General features: G+C 39.3%; 1 long non-coding RNA gene across 1 annotated transcript; it reads left to right on the top strand.

The window, feature by feature from the left end:
• Positions 1-1,058: 1,058 nt before the first annotated feature.
• LOC142855455 (uncharacterized) lies at positions 1,059-8,820 on the top strand. Its single transcript, XR_012911511.1, has 3 exons — positions 1,059-1,301; positions 4,501-4,559; positions 8,728-8,820. It is a non-coding gene; the product is annotated as an uncharacterized LOC142855455 (long non-coding RNA).
• Positions 8,821-9,275: the final 455 nt, after the last annotated feature.

A 9,275-nucleotide genomic window follows, 5' to 3' on the forward strand; every position in this document is an offset into this window, starting at 1 on the left:
ACTAAGAATGTATGAAAAAACCTTACCGAAACCCAATAATTTATAAGTGTGGTAGTTTGAATATAATTGGCCCCCATTATCTCACAATCCCATAATATCATAGGGATAGACACTATTAGGAGGTATGGCTTTGTTGGAGTGGGTATGGCCTTGTTGCAAGAAGTGTATCATTGTAGGGGCGGGCTTTGAGGTTTCATATACTCAAAATACCACCCCGTCTGTCAGTCAACTTCCTTTTGTCTAAAAGATGGAGCACTCTCAGCTCCAGCACCATGTCTGCCTGCACACTGCCATGCTCCTCTTCATTATCATAATGAACTAAACCTCTCAAACTGTAAACAAGCCGTCCTCAATTGAATGTTCTCTTTATAAGAGTTACTATGGTCATGGTGTCTCTTCACTGCAATAGTAAACCCTAACTAAAACAGTAAGTTCGTTTAAGCTTGATATATTTGTAAAGGAGTTTGAGGTGAGTTATCCTGCCTAGGTAGGCAACACTGCTCCCAGAAGACTTGGGTTATTAAACAAACATCTCAGTGCCTGGCATGGGATAGCCTACAAGTTCTTGGTCAAGGAGACATCAAAGGTTCCCAGAACAACACAGAATATTACCATTGTCCTTGACTGTCCACAATTACTATTAGCTAAGACCTTATTTCTGAAGATAACACATGGTTATCACATAAATAAAGCAACCTGAACCAGAAACCTCCAAGCTGCTGATCAGCTTTCATAACACTGGAAGGCACTGTGCAGCTGCTGAGGGAGAAGCCATCAATGGTACCGCGCCACAACACCAACCACACATACAAAATGATCACTGGAGCCGTACTGGTATGAAGGCTATGGGGTAAACAACTGGTTTCAGAATGAGTCTGAGGTTCCCTACTCCACAGGAGAGAATTTATGCCTGGTGCTGTATATGTATTGAAACCAATGCTGTGGTGATTTGAATATAATTGGCTGCCATAAAATCATGCACAGTGGCTGTATTAGGAGGTGTGGCTTTGTTGAAGTAGATATGGCCTTGTTGGAGGACACTGTGGGGGTGGGTTTGAGGTTTCCTATGCTCAAGATACTGCACAGTGTCTGAGTCTATTTACTGTTGCCTTCTGATCAAGATGTAGCCCATGTCTGCCTGCATGCCACCATGATGATAATAGACTGAACCTCTGAACCTGTGAGCACTCCAAATGTTTTCCTTACAAGAGTTGCAATGGTTATGTTGTCTCTTCACAGCAGTATAAACCCTGACTAAGACAATGACTATGGAGATCATAGGACCAAGGTAAGAGCCTATTGTTCTCTCGGTAAATGGCCATGCTGGCATACCACCTTCTAAATAACTATGCTTGTCCCCATAGATTAATGATGCTCTTCACCTTGATCGGTGAAGCATTTTTTTTTGTAGTCAGCAATGATAAATGCAGTATGAGTGTAACTGCTCGAAGAGCTGAGAATAAGTAACTGTGAGTACCCAGCCTTAAATGTGATGTCTATATTAATTCCCACACAAGGAACATCGTGGAAGAAGCAGGTGATAAAAATGCAAAAATACCCTGAAATTCTCTCTCCGGATATGATATGGTCATTGCTCTTACAAACTCACAACTGTGGTTATCTGCACAAAACCATGCCTGTCAAAATTCCAGCATGGGCCAGGTGTGGTGGCTCATGACTTTAAAACTAGCACTTGGGAGGCAAGGACAGTGTATCCTCTGTGAGTTCAAGGCCAGCCTGGTCTATGTAGAGAGTTCCAAGGCATGAGATTACCGAGAGATTACAAGAGGAATGAAGCCAGTTACAGGTGTGAGGGATTTACACAATGAAAACAGTAAAACATTGTTGAACGATAGCAAATACTAATAAAATCTTGAGTTAATGGACTGAATGGCAATATTCTTGGAACTATCATGTTACACAAAGTATCTATGGTTTCAAGGGGCAGCCACACAAAGAGAAGTTCTGACCACCGACTGCTTGCACTCAAGTGAACTCAGATAGCTTAAGCCGTCTTTATTTATACTTAAACTGAGTTTTTCTTGCCCGGGTTACATGAAAAGCTTTATTTACTGGCTTCTATATTTTTTACTTTTGGGAATTACATCATATTTTTATTGACTTCTACTGAGCTCTACATTTTTCTCTGCTCCCCTCCCTGCCTCTCCCCTCCCTCCTTTATCCCTCCCTCAAGGTTCCCATGCTCCCAATTTACTCAGGAGATCTTGTCTTTTTCTACATCTTATGTACATGAGCTCAACTATGTTCACAGCAGCTTTGTTTGTCATAGAGAAATACATCACAGTTTAAGAAATACATTGCAATTGTTATGAAAGCCCCCTTTATGTTTCCCCAAATATACTTTCCCATCCCCTACATAACCTTACTCTAGACATAGAGTTTAGCGGTTTTTTTTTCAGACTTAACTAAACATCAAGCCAGACACATCCTGCTCTCACAGCACTGATGTCAGCTGGCAGCTACTTGAGGCTACAAAGTTTAAAAGTAATAGACATGGGTATAATGCTTTATGGACGACAATATTTAAGCCCAAACAACTATTTCATGTCTGCAAGATATGCTTTTATATAATTCACTTTTCTACAAGAGGGTCCCAAGTCTCAATCTCTTGTAAAAGGCAGACTTTGGTAAGGCATTCTTTTCCCATCCCATTATACCATACTTTATCATACACAGGAGCTTATCTTGCCCACGTGGATGGCTGCATCCACATAAATCCCGAGTGAGCTTGGGAAGTAATTCTGGGCAGAAAAGAATAGAGTAAAGCATGGCTTCTTGGTAGCAGCATTTCTCGGGTCTGCTCTGCTTGCCAGAGGCAAGCAAGTGCTCTCATCTAAGAAAGGCTTCCTGACTCAGCTTTAGCTGCAAAACCCTGCAGCTCTTTTAAGAGGTCTTGCCACGAAACACTTAAATGATGTTAATGAAAAGCTGAACACATGCTTTTCAGTTTTCAGCTGTAGCAGGAAAAAAGCTATGATGCTGTTTTAAAATGCCGACTTTCTGGGCCGTTCTGCCAGGGCAAACTCTGACTCTTTCAAGCAGGCGGTCCTGACTATGGAGCTTTTGAGTGTTGTTTAACACTGTTGTAGCTTGCTTGCTGGTAAGGGTCTTGAAACACCATAGAGTTGTGGCAATAAAAATGGCTACAGCCAGTACCTCTGCCATGAGGTTGGAAAGATAAAGAATGGGCTGGATCCAGACATCGAAGCCACAGCTTTAATCTTCTCCATAAAGACTCATGTGGTCAGAAAAAGAGATATATACATTAAAAAGAGATTCAAAGATGAAGAAAAACTCTAAATGGTTTACAGTGTGTTAAAAATACATGCAGGCTAAAAGTTAAAGTTCTTAAAGAAAAAAAAGAAAGAAAGAGAGTAGTTGTGTGTGATAGTACACACCTTTAATCCCAACACTTGGGAGGCAGTGGTAGATTGACCTCTGTGACTTCAAGGGGCAGAGGTAGATTGACCTCTGTGACTTCAAGGTGTGGTAGCGCACACCTTTAGTCCCAATACCAGGGAGGCAGAGACAGACAGATCTCTGTGAGTTCAAGGACAGTCTGGTCTACAGTGTTATTCCAGGTCAAAGATATACAGAGACTCTGTCTCAAAAAATAAAAGTAAAAACAAACAAAATAGAGGTTAAAATAAAGCCACACAAAGATGGAAAATACACAGAGAATCTTGATACTGTATGCTATTATGCTGTCTTTGAATTGTTTGAATGCTGAGGAAGGCGCAACAGCTGCTAAAAGATATTTGTTTATAAATGCTGCTGAACTAATCCAATATAGATATTTTGAAAATACCCTAACTTCAAAATTTGGATCTAAGTTAATGATGGATTGGGAAAGTTCTTCTTTTGTTTTCACAGAGGATGAGGCCCTGTGGATTGCTTCTATCCCAATATGGTATGATAGACCACGCCCTCCTGAAAGGTTGCTGTGAACACCCTCAAAAAATTATTTCACTCAACTGCTGACTGAGATGAACCCAGTACACAGGTTACACCATGAAAGATCTGTATAACAGTGCCTCCATTTAGCACGAAGCAGTTTGGAGAGAAAAAAAAACTGTGCCCATATCAAAAATATTGTTTATAAATGTTATTTTACATTTAAAGAGAAATATGATATAGATATGAATTGATGTGGGAGAGTCTTCTGTGATGTGTTACTTCATTGGTTAATAAAGAAACTGCCCCGGTCCTTTGATAGGACAAAAAATTAGGTAGGTGGAGTAAACAGAACAGAATGCTGGGAGAAAGAAGCAGAGTTGGGCAGACACAATGGAGCCAGCTGCCAGGTCAGACATACTGAATCTTTCCCAGTAAGCCACCACCTCGTGGTGCTACACAGATTATTAGAAATGGGTTAAGCAAGATATGAGAATTAGCCAGTAAGAGGATGAAACTAATGGGCCAGGCAGTGTTTAAAAGAATACCATTTCCATGTTATTATTTCCAGGGCTAAGCTAGCAGTGTGGAAGCCAGGCAAGAATGCAGCCTGCCGTTTCTTCTACAATGAATAATTTGCATTGGTATGTATTTTAAGGTCAATTTTGTTACACAAAGATATATATATATATATATGCTCTTGATTGAGGTATTGTGATTGTATAGTTCATTTAAAAATGTAATGTATAATTAAGAAATATAGGTTGTTAATAGATAATCATCAATAATAGTCAAGCTTGTAGTCATGTTAGATTTTCTAGATATGTAGATATATATCAATTAGATAAGCATTCTTCATATCTTTCAAAGACTATAGAATATGGCATTTAATGTTTAATAAGTTAGGACTTTTCATGACAATGAGACAAGTCTGCTCCTGGGAGCACCAATCTTCTTCAAGAAGATGGGCATTGAAGAGGCTCCTTATGGAGTTGGTTAGCCATTTAGGCAAGAAACTGCTCTTGCCTGGACTGTTGCATAAGCTGGACACAAAGAACCCGCAGAGAGAAGACTGCTAAACTTGCCTAAAGGTGAGATGGTCTTTTGGGGTTCCTGACTCATGAAAGAGTCTGTAAGACATTCTTTAGGACACAGCAGAAAGTGACTGAACTATCTTTGAAATTTCCTGCTTCATGGAAAAGTCTGCTGAATACTATGGGCCTATAGGCCAAAGATTGATGCCCCAATGGTACAAAAGAACTTGGGGTGACTGTCCAAGCAGTGAGATGTCTCTGTCATTTCTAGAGTTTTGGAAGTTGCTTATTTCTTGTTTGCTTAGGTAATATTATATCCTTCTGGAGTCTTTGATGGAGTTAAAGAATGGTTAGTTATAGTTATATTTTTCCTTAATTATGATAAAAGAAAAAGTAGACATAAATATTGTAATTGTAATTCTTGTTTGATAACTGTTTTCTTATATGTAATTTTACTATGTTAAAGTGAAAGCTTTTCTTTTTTGTTTAAACAGAAAAGGGGGAAATGATGTGGGAGGGTCTTCTATCTCTGTTGCTTTCATTGGTTAATTAATAAAGAAACTGCCTTGGCTTTTTGATAGGGCAGGATTTAGATAGGTGGAGTAGACAGAACAGAATGCTGGGAAGAAGGGAAATGAGACACATGCCATAGCTCTCCTCTCTGAGATGGATGCAGGTTAGAATCTTCCCAGTAACTCACCACCTCGTGGTGCTACACACATTAATAGAAATGGGTTAATCAAGATGTGAGAGTTAGCCAGTAAGAAGCTAGAGTTAATGGGCCAGACAGTGTTTAAATGAATACAGTTTCCATGTAGTTATTTCAGGCATAAGCTAGCCATGCGGGAGCCGGGCGGGATGAAAAGCAGGGCTACTCGCATTATCACTACAATTACTTTATTGAAAAATAAAGCTATTGTGGAAATTTTGGTGCACTGAATTCAAAGGACATCTTTGTTTAAAGTACAACTAGAAAGAAAAAAAGGGTTTAAAATTTTCTATGGAGCCAAAATCTAAAAGACAAGCTATATGCTTTTCCACAAATTTTTGAGAACTCCACATTTAACAAGCAGCAACATGAAAAATCTGGGATGTTCAGAGAAAAAGTTAAAAATTCCAACTTTGTCCAATATCCAAAAATAGTAAAGGATCAGAACACGGAGTAGCTCAAATCTTCTGATTTAGAACTCAGAAAAGCCAGAGAGCTTCACAGACTGCTTGGCTGCAGCACCACAGGTGACCACACAGAGTGGAGTGTAGAAGGAGCCGCAGGCCTGCTTTTCATCCCACCTGGCTCCCACATGGTTAGCTTTACACCCGAAATAACAACACACAAATTGTATTCATTTAAACATTGCTTGGCCCATTAGCTATAGTCTTTTACTGGCTAACTCTCATATCTTGCTTTAACCCATATCTAATAATCTGTGTAGCACCACGAGGTGTTGGCTTACCAGGAAGATTCTAGTGTACATACATCTTGGGCTGGAGCTTCATTGCGTCTGACCTACTTCCCTTCTTCCCAGCGTTCTGTTCTGTCTACTCCACACACCTAAGGGCTGGCCTATCAAATGGGCCAAAGCAGTTTCTTTATTAACCAATGAAATCAACACAAACAGATTGACAGATGACAATACTACATCAGTGGAGTTTCAGGGAAAGAAAATCACATTAGCTCAGTAAAAGAATACTTTCTCCTGCCACCTCTTTAGCATGGCTTTAGGTGGATCAGCCTTGCTGAGGGGTGGTCTCTTGTCCATGTGGTTGACAGGCCCAGCAGGAAGAACTCTTATGACAGGATACAATGGTGTGTCATGTCTACCCAGGACAAGAAGCAGATTCTGTTCACCTGAGAAGAGGAAACAGACTTAAGGGAGCACTGATATCTCCAATGGCCTCAAAGGCTACTGTAACATTTCCTGCTCAAGATACCTCAAAATTATTTATGTTATGGGCTAAACCTGAGGAATTGACACAGTATGTTTCTGCTAGGAAGACCTAGGGATCTAAAGCTGCTCAGCAGGCAAGCTTAATGTCAGTTATACCCCATGCACTGCATCCAGGCAGGGAGCTCTCTTAGAAGAAAGGAAACAGGAACTCAGTCACTTCTGATCTCTGGACTGGAGAGAATCAAAAACATTTCTGTTTCAAGGAGAATTGAAACTGCTCACCATTGGGACGTCTGCTTCTAACTCTGCTTCCCTGTTTCTGTCTCATGTCCTCCTCAACTTAAGCATTCAGTCCTATATCTTGGTTTTTTTTCCCTTCATTTAAGCTAAGACTCCTGTGATCTTGGAGTCTTTTGAAAATAAACAAAATGTGGTGATTAAAGTCAACTGGTACATTTTAAATGTAATTTACATTTAGTAAAATGTATTCATTTGTTGTACATTTCCAGGAATTTTGAGAACATGTATAATCATATTGCCACCATCACAATTAAGACCCATGAAATTACTCCTCTGTCCTTATTTTCTCTGTACAATGTTAATACCACAGATGCAAGAAAAAAAGAACACTGACCCAAATCATGGCAAAATTAATTAAAGCAAGCTTTTTTTTAACATGGGCTGACTCTCCTTAAGAAGGGGTTCAATAAATCATAATTGGATATGGGGAAGATTGTTGAAGAATAATCTTTTTGTACACTGTAAAGATTTATCTTTGTCAAGATACCTTCTGATTTATTTAATAAATAGCTGAGTGGTCAATAGCTAGGCAAGAGAGAATAGGTGGGACTTATGGGGAGAGAGAGGAGCTGGGGATAAATCTAAGTGTGGGGGAGATGCCAGAGAGACACAAAGGAAGTTGGACATACAAAATGTAGGAAAGATAAATATCCATGTTGTATAACATAGATTAATAGAAACAGGTTAACTTAAGTTATAAGAGCTAGTTGGGAACAAGTCTAAGCTAAAAGTCAAGTTTGATCATTAATAAGTCTCTGTATCATTATTTGGGAGCTGGTGGTCCAAAGAAAGTCTGACAAGAAAGACTAGCTACAGAAGAAAAGGGTTTTTTCATGGTTCAAGAGTAGGGAGTTTCCCAATAGAGGATTTGTCAAACAAATCAAGGCCAGGTTACAGAAGCTGAACATAAGTGTAACGAGGCAGTCATACCAAATTTTGAAGCAAAGGCATGATTGCCATTTCCTGAAACAGGCCGTATAGAATCATTTGAAGGTTGTAGGTGAGGCATAGTCGAATCCTTGAGAAAGATATTTAATTATAAATAGGAATAAAACTGGTTTTATTATATAAGATGACTTTTAAAGCCAAGATGGAAGCAGACTGATTCAATCAACCTATGACATCCTCTTACACACTTGATTTTCAATAATAGCTGGATCCCTGCAGAGGTAATGTATTGGAGATTCATTCACAGGACCTTCAACAGCTATCAGTCAAATACGAACACAGCTGGCTACAGTAGAAGATTCCAGAGCATGAGTGATGAGAGGCATGAGCTGTGATTTCAGAAGTATGCATTTCGAAACCGAGTAGAATAACAGTTTTACAAACAGGAAACTGGTGGTTAAGAGTGAGATCAAAAACAGCAGGTGGGTGGTAGTTGAAATTTCCCAGCAGAACACCAGTGCTCTATGGTCAGATTTTCTGATAAACTGCTAGGGGACCTGATGGGCTTTTTTGTTGTTCTGGATTTTGGTGGCAACCGTGTTGATGAGAAGAACTATTTTGACCATGCCATGTTTTACAGGCTGGCATTTCTCTATAGTAAAATCCAGATAAGTGAAGAGTTTTCTTTCTTTTGCCAAGAGAAAAGCAGAATGTGAAGAATTATGGGGAAAGAAGTTCTAGGATTCCAGGAATCAGGATCTACCTGTTACAACAGGAGGGAGACATGGGTAGACAACAGGGTAAGAATGCACTCGACAACATAAAGAGCAATCCGGCACTGGCAGAAAGCAGCGGTTCCACAACAGTGACACTTGAACATCCTGATGTAGATGAAGCAGAAGAAAACGACCTTAAAAATAACTTTATGAAGATAATTGAGGCCCTTAAAGAGGAAATGAAAAATTATCTAAAGTAATGAAGGAAAAGACAACCAAAAAAAATTGGAAGAAATCCAAAAAATCTCTTAAAACCAAGGAAAAGCAATCAAACAGGTGAAGGAAGTGGTTTAACACTTGAAAATGAATAAAGGCAATAAAAAACACAAACCTAGGGAAATTTGGAAATGAAAAATATGGGTAAATGATCAAGAACTACAGATGCAACCATAAACAACAGAATACAAGAGATGGAAGGGAGAATCTCAGGCATTGAAGATAAGATAGAGGAAATAGATTTATCAGTCAAAAAA

Source organism: Microtus pennsylvanicus, chromosome 8, assembly GCF_037038515.1.
Source record: "Microtus pennsylvanicus isolate mMicPen1 chromosome 8, mMicPen1.hap1, whole genome shotgun sequence".
NCBI classification, from domain to species: domain Eukaryota; kingdom Metazoa; phylum Chordata; class Mammalia; order Rodentia; family Cricetidae; genus Microtus; species Microtus pennsylvanicus.